Consider the following 12,084-nt stretch of genomic DNA (forward strand, 5'->3'; position numbering starts at 1 on the left):
GAGACGGGCGGATCACGAGGTCAGGAGATCGAGACCATCCTGGCTAATACGGTGAAACCCCGTCTCTACTAAAAAAATACAAAAAAACTAGCCGGGCGAGGTGGCAGGCGCCTGTAGTCCTAGCTACTCAGGAGGCTGAGGCAGGAGAATGGCATAAACCCGGGAGGCGGAGCTTGCAGTGAGCTGAGATCCGGCCACTGCACTCCAGCCTGGGTGACAGAGCAAGACTCCGTCTCAAAAAATAATAATAATAATAATAATAATAAAACAAAATTAGCTGGGCGTGGTGGCACAAGCCTGTAATCCCAGCTTCTCAGGAGGCTGAAGCAGGAGATTATATATATATATAATCGCTATATATATAAAGATGGAGTCTCACTATGTTGCCTAGGCTGGTCTTAAATCCCTGAGGTCCAGTGACCCTCCCACCTCAGCCTCCCAACCTCAGCCTCCTCCAACCTCAGTGCTGAGATTAGAGGCGTGAACCATGGTGCCAGTGTCTTAAAATATAGCTCTGCACCATCTGACACTGCAGGGCTGTGGCCCCGGGCTGCGTGCCATCAGTGCCAGTGGAAGGAAGCTAACAGCCGCCCCTGACCCAACTATCCTCCCTCCGTGTCAGGGTTTCAGACGCCTCCGCCTCTCGGTCCCTTCCTTCAAAGCCTCAGACAGCCCACTGACAGGCCCAGGCTCAGAAGTCCAGGCTTTCTGTAAATGTGAGATATAAAAAGAACCGTGGGGTAGAAATGGCCCCCAGCTTGCTAACAGATGCCACCCCCACGCTGCCCACAGCATCGCAAACACCCCCACACACACAGATGTGCGCTCGTGCGCCTACATGCAGACACACGGTGACAAGCCCGCATTTAGAATCAGGGAGAAGGAGGCCAGCCAGCTGGGAGAAAGCCAAGCCTGACTTTATGAGGAAGGCCTCTCTCCTCAGGCAGAGCTGGCCCCTGGAAATGGCAAATCCTGTGGCTTCCTCAGCTAAAGTGGGTCAAGCCTGCACTAGGAATTCACCTCCCAGCAAGGACACAGGGACACTGTCAGGCCCTGGCTGCCAGGCCTTGACAGGACTCAGCCCAAGACTGGCCTTTCAGGGCTTTTTTTTTTTTTACAGACAGGGTCTTGCTCTGTCACCCAGGCTGGAGAGCAGTGGCACGATCATAGCTTACTGCAGCCTCGACCTCCTGGGATCAAGCGATCCTCCTGTCTTGGCCTTCCAAAGTGCTGGGATTACGGGCTAGAGTCCTCTCCCCCAGGCCTTCCCAGGTTTAGTTATTTTTTATTTTTATTATTGTTATTATTATCTTTTTTTTTTTTTTGAGACAGAGTCTCACTCTGTGACCCAGGCTGTAGTGCAGTGGCGCGATCTCGGCTCACTGCAAGCTCCACCTCCCAGGTTCATGCCATTCTCCTGCCTCAGCCTCCCCAGTGGCTGAGACTACAGGAGCCTGCCACCACGCCCGGCTGATTTTTGTATTTTTTTTTTTTTTTTTTTTTCAGTAGAGACAGGGTCTCACCGTGTTAGCCAGGATGGTCTCGATCTCCTGACCTCGTGATCTGCCCGCCTGGGCCTCCCAAAGTGCTGGGATTACAGGCATGAGCCACTGCGCCCGGCCTATTATTAAGTCTCTTTCTGTCTCCCAAACAGACAGTGGCGCCATCTCAGCTCACTGCAACCTCTGCCTTCTGGGTTCAAGCGATTCTGCTGCCTCAGCCTCCCAAGTAGCTGGGATTACAGGCACCTGCCACACCCGGCTAAGTTTTGTATTTTTAGTAGAGACAGGGTTTCACCATGTTGGCCAGGCTGGTCTTGAACCCCTGACCTCACGTGATCTGCCTGCCTCAGCCTCCAAAAGTGCATGAGCCACCACACCAGGCCCTTCCCTGGCTTTGAACGCACATGAAGGACGACTAAGAATGTGACCATGGAGCCTCTGCACCTCCCGTCCCTTGGTCCCACCTTCGCCTGGCCACATGGCTGCACTTCTGTCTGGGGAGCCCATCTCTCTGTGCCCACTTCTCTGCTTCCAAAGACCCTTCTTCCTCTCTCTGGGCATCTGCAGCCCCTACCCAGCCAGCCCCCTGAGATCTCTGCTCATGTACCCAACCCCACCTACAGCCTGAGAGCTCCCTAAACCCACCCAGTGCCACAATCATTCATCTCCTGCCTCAGCCCATCTATCCTCCCCAGCAGCGGACTGTATCCTTTGCCCACCCATCTGGAATTTTCTGCCGTTCCTTCAACTACATTTTGAGCATCAGGTGAGGATCAAGCACAGGCCTGGGAGCCGGGAGTGCACAGTGCTGAGGAAGAGGGATCCTGTTCCAGCCCTCAAGGGCTCACCATCAGATGGGGGAGGATCAATCGGCCCAGCCTACATCAACAAACCAAAAGGAGGCCAGGCGCAGTGGCTCACATCTGTAATCCCAGCACTTTGGGAGGCCGAGGCGGGCGGATCACCTGAGGTCAGGAGTTCAAGACCAGCCTGACCAACATGGTGAAACCCCATCTCTACTAAAAATACAAAAATGAACCAGGCATGGTGGTAGGGGCCTGTAATACCAGCTGCTGGGGAGGCTGAGGCAGGAGAATTGCTTAAACCCAAGAAGCAGAGGCTGGAGTGAGCCAAGATCACACCACTGCACTCCAGCCTGGACAACAGAGAAAAACTGTCTCCAAAACAAAAAAAAGGAAGCTCACTGGCTTAGAGACAGGAAGTAGAATGGTAGAAGGGGCTGGGACTGGTGGTGCAGAGAATATTGATTTGATGTTTAACAGAGACAGAGTATTCAGTTTGGGATGATGAAAGTATTCTGGGCCAGGTGTAGTGGCTCACACCTGTAATCTCAGCACTTTGGGAGGCTGAGGCGGGTAGATCACCTGAGGTTGGGAGTTTGAGACCATCCTAGCCAAAATGGCAAAACCCTGTCTCTACTAAAAATAAAAAAAAAAATTAGCTGGGTGTGGTGGTGGATGCCTGTAATCCCAGCTATTCGGGAGGCTGAGGCAGGAGAACTGCTGGGACTACAGGGATCCCCCACTACCATGCCCGGCTAATTTTGTATTTTAGAAGAGACGGGGTTTCACCATGTTAGCCAGGATGGTCTCGATCTCCTGACCTCGTGATCCGCCCGTCTCGGCCTCCCAAAGTGCTGGGATTACAGGCTTGAGCCACCGCGCCCGGCCGAAAAAAGTTTTTCTAAAAAAGTTAAAAAAAAAAAAAAGGCCAAACACAGTGGCTCACGCCTGTAATCCCAGCACTTTGGTAGGTCGAGGTAGATGATCACCTGCAGTCAGGAGTTTGAGACCAGCCTGGCCAACATGGCGAAATCCATCTCTATTAAACATACAAAAATTAGCCGGGCGTGGTGGTGGGCGCATGTAGTCCCAGATACCCAGGAGGCTGAGGCAGGAGAATCGCTTGAATCTGGGAGTCAGAGTTTGCAGTGAGCCAAGATTGTGCCACTGCACTCCAGCCTGGCGACAGAGTGAGACTCCGTCTCAAAAAAAAAAAAAACGGCCAAGCGCGGTGGCTCACGCCTGTAATCCCAGCACTTTGGGAGGCTGAGGTGGGTAGATCACAAGGTCAGGAGTTCGAGACCATCCTGGTCAATACAGTGAAACCTTGTCTCTACTAAAACTACAAAAATTAGCCGGGCATGGTAGCGTGCTCCTGTAGTCTCAGCTACTTAGGAGACTGAGGCAGGAGAATCACTTGAACCCAGGAGGTGCAGCTTGCAGTGAGTGGAGATTGCGCCACTGCACTCCAGCTTGGGCAACAGAGCAAGACTCCATCTCAAAAAATAAAGAACAAAAACAAAAGGAAAAGAAAGAAAAGTGCACTGGTCGCGCTGAGAAGAGGAGATAAGAGAGGCTGGGGACCAACTAAGGGAGCTCAGGGCACATCTCCAGATCCAAGACAATGAAGGAGATGGAGCCTGGTGTAGACAGTGATAGTAGACGGGGGTAGAGAAACACAGAGACAGCAGATGGGCCTGGGGGACTGGTTAGCGGAGGTGACCCATGGAATAGATCTGACCAATCCGCCAGGAGATGCGACAGGGGAGCTTGCTTGCTGATTTTTCTTTTTTTTTTTTTGAGACAGTCCCACTCTGTCGCCCAGGCTGGAGTGCAGTGGCACGATCTCGGCCCACTGCAACCTCCGCCTCCTGGGTTCAAGTGATTCTCTTACCTTAGTCTCCCAAGCAGCTGAGGCTACAGGCAAGCGCCACCACACCCGGCTAATTTTTATGGTACTTTTAGTAAAGATGCGGTTTCACCATGTTGGCCAGGCTGGTCTCGAACTCCTGGCCTCAAGTGATCCACCCGCCTTGATCTCCCAAAGTGCTAGGATTACAGGCGTGAGTCACTGCGCCCAGCCTCTTTCTTTTTTATTTTCTCTCTCTCTTTCTTTCCATTTATGTATTTTTAATTAATTGATTATTTTGTGAGAGAGTCTCCCTGTGTTGCCCAGGCTGGAGTGCAATGGCATGATCTTGACTCACTGCAACCTCCTCCTCCTGAGTTCAAGTGATTCTCGTGCCTCAGCCTCCCGAGTAGCTAGGATTATAGGCATGCGCCACCATGCCCAGCAAATTTTTTTATTTTTAGTAGAGACAGAGTTTTGCCAAGTTAGCCAGGCTGGTCTTGAACTCCTGACCTCAGGTGATCTGCCTGCCCCAGCCTCCCAAAATGCTGGGATTACAGGTGTGAGCCACTGTGCCTGGCCTTTTTTTTTTTTTTTTTTTTGAGACAGAGTCTCGCTCTGTCGCCCAGGCTGGAGTGCAGTGGCACGATCTCGGCTCACTACAAGCTCCGCCTCCCAGGTTCACGCCATTCTCCTTCCTCAGCCTCCTGAGTAGCTTGGACTGAAGGCACCTGCCACCACGCCCGGTTAAAATTTTTTTTTTTTTTTTTTTTTTGAGACGGGAGTTTCGCCTCTGTCTCCCAGACTGGTAGTGCAGGTGGGCCAGATCTACTGCTCACTGCCAAGCTCCGCACCTCCCGGGGTTTACGCCATATCTCCCGCCCTCAGGCCTCCCGGAGCTAAGCTGGCCCGGACTACAGGCCACCCGCCACTCGCCTGGCGCTAGTTTTTCCCTATTTTTTAGAAGAGGATGGCGGCGTGTTTCACCGTGTTAGGGGCTGGGCAGTGGGATGCCGATCTCCTAGGGTCTCCTGCACCTCGCTGATCCGGCCCGTCTCGGCCTCCCAAAGTGCTGCGGCCGAGATACAGGCGCCTTGAGCCACCGCGCTCCGGCCAATTTTTTTTGTATTTTTAGTAGCAGATGCGGGTTTTCCCGTGTTAGCCCATGATGCCGTCCTTTGGATCTCCTGACCTTGATGATCCACCCGCCTCAGCCTTTCCCAAATGCCTGCCGGATTACAGCGCGTGAGCCACCATGCCCCAGGTCTCTTTTGTTTTTTTTTTTGCTTTGTTTTTTTGAGAGACAAGGTCTCACTCTGTTGCCCAGTCTGGAGGGCGGTGGCGCAATCATGGCTCACTGCAGCCTGGAGCTCCTGGTCTCAAACAATTCCTCCCACCTCAGCTTCCCGAGTAGCTGGGACTACAGGCACATGCCACCATGCACGGCTAATTTTTTTTGTACACATGGGGTTTTGCTATGTTGCCGAAGTTGAACTCAAACTGAGAGGGGGGAGCTTGAGTTGAGGCAGAAGTCTGGCCTCCTGGCCTTTGCTCCTGCTGTGCCCATAGCCAGCCTGCCTACCTCAGTCCTCAATCCTGGTTCACCTTGAAGAGCCCAATGCCCCTCCTTCCCAGGGGGCAGCCAGTGTTAAGGATCAGTCCTTAGCGAGTCCTCCTGCCTCCATATCACACCAACCTCTTTGCCATGCCAATGAAGAAATGATCCTGGGACAGCCTGAATCAGGGTCAGATTGACATGAGGGTCTCAGGCCCCTTAGAAGAGGGGTCCACAAGCTTCTTCTCCAATGAACCAGACAGTAAATATTTTCAGCTTCGAGGGCCAGACAGTCTGTTCAATGACTCAATTCCGTGGTGGAGCGTAAAAGCAGCCACGGATACAGGGTAAATGAATGAGCACAGCTCCGTGCCAATAAAACTTTATTTATGGACACTAAAATTTGAATTGCATATACTTTTCCCCATGTCGTGAAATTTCCCTTTTGATTTTTTTCCCCAACCATTTAAAATGAAAAGCCATTCTTAACTCACAGGCTGTGCAGAAACAGGTGGCAGGCTGGATTTAGCAAGCCCCGGTTTAGATGGTTCCAACACCAGCTCCTCTCTCCCTCCACCCCACATCTGCCCCTTCAACTCCCATATCAGGGAGTCTGGGAGGATTATCCATGTTTTAAGAAGTATTCTTATAAGGATAATAGAGTCTTACATTGTTAAAATAAAAACCTGAGTCCAGCTACTTGGGAGGCTGACACTAGAGGACTGCTTGAGCTCAGAAGTTTGAGTCCAGTCTGGGCAACATAGTGAGACCCCTATCTTTAAAAATTAAGGCCAGGTGCAGTGGCTCACGCCTATAATCCCAGCACTTTGGGAGGCCGAGGCGGGCAGATCACAAGGTCAAGAGATTGAGATCATTCTGGCTAACATGGTGAAACCCCATCTCTACTAAAAATACAAAAAATTAGCCGGGCGTGGTGGTGGGCGCCTGTAGTCCCAGTTACTCGGGAGGTTGAGACAGAGGAATGACGTGAACCCAGGAGGCGGAGCTTGCTGTGAGCCAAGATTGTGCCACTGCACTCCAGCCTGCGCGACAGAGTGAGACTCCGTCTCAAAAATAAATAAATAAATAAATAAATTTTTTTTTTTTTTTGAGGCAAGGTCTTCTTCTGTCACCCAAGCTGGAGTACAGTGGTGTGATCACAGCTCACTGCAGCCTTGACCTCCTGGACTCAGCAGATCCTCCCACCTCAGCATCCCAAGTAGCTGGGACCACAAGCACCTGCCACCACACCCAGATAATTTTTTGTATATTTTCTAGAGACAGGGTTTCTCCATGTTGCCCAGGCTGGTCTCAAACTCCTGGGCTCAAGCGATCCTCATGCCTGGGCCTCTGAAAGTGCTGGAAATAGCTACTGCACATGGCCTTAAAAAAAAGAAAAAAAATGTTGACAAAGAGTCTTTGTCAATATTTGGGACAAATGTTGTCAACATTTGGGAGGGGGAGGTTGCAGTGAGCCGAGGTCATGCCGCTGTACTCCAGCCTGGGCAACAAGAGCGAAACTCTGTCTCAAACAAACAAAAAAATTAGCCAGGTGTGGCCCAGAGTGGTGGCTCACACCTGTAATTCCAGCACTTTGGGAGGCCGAGACAGGCGGATCACTTAAGGTCCGGAGTTCCAGACCAGCGTGACCAACAAGGCAAAACCTCGTCCCTATTAAAAATACAAAAAATTAGCCGGATGTGGTGGCACGCGCCTGTAATCCCAGCTACTCAGGAGGCTGAGGCAGGAGAATCACTTGAACCTGGGAGGCAGAGGGTGCAGTGAGCCGAGATCGCGCCACTGCACTCCAGCCTGGGAGACAGAGAGAGACACCATCTAAAAAAAAAAAAAAGCCGGGTGTGGTGGTGGCTCACGCCTGTAATCCTAGCACTTTGGGAGGCTGAGGCGGCTCAATTACCTCAGGTCGGGAGTTCCAGTTTAGCCTGGCCAACATGGTGAAATCCCATCTCTACTTAAAATATAAAAATTAGCCGGGCATAGTTGCAGGTGCCTGTAATCCCAGCTACTCAGGAGGCTGAGGCAGGAGAATCGCTTGAACCAAGGAGGCAGAGGTTGCAGTGACCCGAGATTGTGCCATTGCACTCCAGCCTGGGCAACAAGAGCAAAACTCTGTCTCAAAAAAAAAAAAAAAAAAGTGTGAGGGGGAGGAGGGGACAAATAGGAAAGTTGTTTAGCTTTGCAGGGTCTCTGTCAAAACAGCTGCAATCTGCCACAGTAGCAAAAAGGCAACCACAGATAATATGGACTCAAATGGGTGTAACCTGTGTAGCCTGAATTCATGAAGGCTGAAATTGCAGTTTCTTATAATTGTTACGTATCATGGAATATACTCTTCTTTTGTTTTCAACCACTTAAAAATGTAAAAACTATTCTTAGCCCAAGGGCTGTGCAGAAACAACGGGAAGAATGCCGCCTATGGGCTGAGGTTTGCAGACCTGGGTCTAGTTGGCTTCTTGTTCTCCCACACGTTGTTGGGGGCTGGCACAGGCTAGGCTTTGCCCACAAAGGTGTTGCATGAATGAACACTGCGTGTGTGAATGGTGGCAGCCAGCCGGGCCAGCAAGAGAACCCTTTCATCATCACCTCTTTCCTGAGCAGCCTTGGGAAAGCCGCTTAACCTCTCTGGGCCTCGTGTTTACAGCTGTAGGTGATCCCGATGTTAGTCTTGCTGGTTTGTTTTGAAGATGTTAAATGTATCTGGCCCGCACAGGCCCTGCCTCAGCCCTGGTGGGGGCCTAGGGATTCCCACTCCTCCTCCCCAAAGCTGAGAGTCTGTCATTAAAAGGGAAAAGGTGGCTGGGCACAGTGGCTCACACCTGTAATCCCAGCGCTTTGGGAGGCCGAGGCAGGCGGATCATGAGGTCAGGAGTTTGAGACCAGTTTGGCCAATATGGTGAAACCCTGTCTCTACTAAAAATACAAAAAATTAGCTGGGCCTGGTGGCAGATGCCTGTAATCCCAGCTACTCCAGAGGCTGAGGCAGGAGAATCGCTTGAACCCAGAAGGCAGAGTTTGCAGTGAGCCGAGACCATGCCACTGCACTCCAGCCTGGGAAACGGAGTGAGACTCCATCTCAAAGAAAAAAAAAAAGGGAGAAGGCAGAAGTCAGGAGCCTCCCCACACTAGCTCAGGGCCCTCCAGCATCACCCCTTAAGCCCGCCGGGCTGGCGCCAGGGCCTGGCCAGCACGACACACACACTCTCCTCCTGGCCTAAATATATTCCAACCTCAGAGACATTCCACGCCCCACACTCACTTCCGCCTTCCTGCCTTAGCGTGGTACCAGAAAAAAACATCTCACCGAAAGAGGGCGGGTAGAGGAGGAGGAAGCAGGAGAGGGCAGTGTGGCCGGTCTTGAGATGTGGCCTGAAGGGTCCTGGCCTTTATGGGGATGCTGGGATGGCAGAGATTGAGGATGAAGAGGACCTCCATTCTGTTTCTCTCCTCTTCTCAGTTGCTCTGAGTCACCATTCCAGCAGCCCCTGGCCTGGAGCCAAGGCGGAGTGGGACATGAGGGCAGAAGGCAGGCAGGGAGATCCGCTTGAGTCCCTGGTTTCTCCTCCACGCCCATAGGGGCCATCGGTCTTGGAGCACACACCCTAGCACCCACCTAGTAAATACGGAGGCAGGGTCAGGGCACTCCACGCCCTCTGGCTCCAGGGCCACCACTGCCACCACCCACCCCTGGGAACCAGGAAATAGAACAAGGCAGCCTGACTCCACCCACCTCAGGCTGCTGTCCAGCAAGCCCACCCAAAAGGAAATGGGAGGCTGGCACCCCTCGCTCCAGGTCGAGGGACAGTGCAATGGGCCATGCTATGGTCTCACCAATCCCTTCCTAAGATTCTGGAACCCGCAGATCACCTCTACCACAAGGACTCGATCCAGGGCCAAGATGAGAAAACACATGTTCCTGGCCGGGCGCGATGGCTCGTGCCTGTAATCCCAGCACTTCGGGAGGCCGAGGCGGGCAGATCTAGAGGTCAGGAGATCAAGACCATCCTGGCTAATGGTGAAACCCTGTCTCTACTAAAAATACAAAAAATTAGCCGGGGCTGGTGGCGGGCGCCTGTAGTCCCACCTACTTGGGAGGCTGAGGTAGGAGAATGGCATGAACCTGGGAGGCGGAGCTTGCAGTGAGCCGAGATCACGCCACTGCACTTTAACCTGGGAGAAAGCAAGACCTCGTCTCAGAAAAAAAAAAAGAAAAGAAAAGAAAAATAAAACACTGGCCGGGCGCGGTGGCTCAAGCCTGTAATCCCAGCACTTTGGGAGGCCGAGACGGGCGGATCACGAGGTCAGGAAATCGAGACCATCCTGGCTAACCCGGTGAAACCCCGTCTCTACTAAAAAATACAAAAAACTAGCCGGGCGAGGTGGCGGGCGCCTGTAGTCCCAGCTACTCGGGAGGCTGAGGCAGGAGAATGGCGTAAACCCGGGAGGCGGAGCTTGCAGTGAGCCGAGATCCGGCCACTGCAGTCCAGCCTGGGTGACAGAGCGAGACTCCGTCTCAAAAAAAAAAAAAAAAGAAAGAAAAAAACACACGCTCCAAGTTACTTTGCAGGTTGGTGTGAGTGTGGACAGGTAGAACAGTTGAAGCAGGCGGCAAGGCTGTGCCCCACCCCGCCCCAACATTTGGCAACATCTGGAGACATCTTTCATTGGCACAGGGTTGAGGCCAGGGCTGCTAGTCAACATCTAAGATGCATGGGGTAACTCTCTGCACAAAGAATGATCTGGCCCCACATGGAGAAACCACAACTTGGACGCAGTGGCTCATGCTTGTCATCCCAACACTTTGGGAGGCTGAGGCAGGAAGATTGCTTGAGGCCAGCCTGGGCAACACAGAGAGATCCCCATCTCTGAAAAAAAATTTTTTTTTTTTTTTTTTTTTTTTTTGAGACGGAGTTTCACTCTGTCACCCAGGCTGGAGTGCAGTGGAGCGATCTTGGCTCACTGCAATCTCTGCCTCCCAGGTTCAAGCAATTCTCTCGCCTCAGCCCCCCGAGGAGCTGGAATTACAGGTACTCACCATCATGTCTGGCTAATTTATATATATTTAATATATATAATTTGTTTTTTCTTGAGACAGAGTCTCGCTCTTTCGCCCAAGCTAGAGTGCAGTGGGGCGATCTCAGCTCACTGCAACCTCCGTCTCCTGGGTTCAAGCAATTCTCTGCCTCAGCCTCCCGAGTAGCTGGGACTACAGATGCCCGTCACCATGACCGGCTAATTTTTGTATTTTTAGTAGAGATGGCAGGGGGGGTTTCACCATGTTGGCCGGGCTGGTCTCGAACTCCTGACCTCGTGATCCACCCGCCTCAGCATCCCAAAGTGCTGGGATTACAGGCATGAACCACCACACCTGGCTTAATTTTTATATTTTTGAGAGATATGGATTTCACCATGTTGGCCAGGCTGGTCTTGAACTCCTGACCTCAGGTGATCCACCTGCCTTGGCCTCCTAAAGTGCTGGGATTACAAGTGTGAGTCACACGTGACACCCACCAGGTTTTTTTTTTTTTTTTTAAATTAGCCGGGGGTGGTGGTACGCACCTATAGTCCCAGCTACGTGGGGGGCTGAGGCAAAAGGATCACTTGAGACCAGGAGTTCAAGGCTACAGTGAGCTGTGATCACACCACTGCACTCCAGCTTGGTAACAGAAGAAAACCCTGTTTCAAACAAAGAAAGAGTCTGGGCGTGGTGGTTCACGCTTGTAATCGCAGCACTTTGGGAGGCTAGGGTGGATCACCTGAAGTCATGAGTTCAGGACCAGCCCAACCAATATGGTGAAACCCTGTCTCTACTAAAAATACAAAAATTAGCCGGGCGTGGTGGCGGGCACCTGTAATCCCAGCTACTCAGGAGGCTGAGGCAGGAGAAACCATTGAACCTGGGAGGCGGAAGTTGCAGTGAGCCCAGATTGCGCTGAGATCTTTTTAGAGACCCTATCTGTAAAAAAACAGCCTGGGTGACATAGTGAGATTCCGTCTTGGAAAAAAAAAAAAAAAAAAAAGAGGCCCGGGCACGGTGACTCAAGCCTGTAATCCCAGCACTCTGGGAGGCCGAGATGGGTGGATCACGAGGTCAGGAGATTGAGACCATCCTGGCTAATACGGTGAAACCCCGTCTCTACTAAAAAATACAAAAACCTAGCTGGGCGAGGTGGCGGGCGCCTGTAGTCCCAGCTACTCCGGAGGCTGAGGCAGGAGAATGGCGAAAACCCGGGAGGCGGAGCTTGCAGTGAGCTGAGATCCGGCCACTGCACGCCAGCCTGGGCGATAGGGTGAGACTCCGTCTCAAAAAAAAAAAAAAAAAAAAAAAAAAAAAAAAAAAAAAAAAAAAAAAAAAAA

At 51.9% G+C, this 12,084-nt stretch overlaps 1 long non-coding RNA gene across 1 annotated transcript in view; it reads right to left on the reverse strand.

Moving 5' to 3' along the window:
• LOC108544107 (uncharacterized) overlaps positions 1–9,666 on the reverse strand; it is a 43,218-nt gene extending 33,552 nt beyond the window's left edge. Inside the window, exon 1 of the long non-coding RNA XR_001889739.1 lies at positions 9,032–9,666. This is a non-coding gene — a long non-coding RNA (uncharacterized LOC108544107). The remainder of the gene's footprint in view (positions 1–9,031) is intronic.
• Positions 9,667–12,084: the final 2,418 nt, after the last annotated feature.

Source organism: Rhinopithecus bieti, unplaced genomic scaffold (genome assembly GCF_001698545.2).
Source record: "Rhinopithecus bieti isolate Rb0 unplaced genomic scaffold, ASM169854v2 scaffold_26199, whole genome shotgun sequence".
In the NCBI taxonomy this organism is placed as follows: domain Eukaryota; kingdom Metazoa; phylum Chordata; class Mammalia; order Primates; family Cercopithecidae; genus Rhinopithecus; species Rhinopithecus bieti.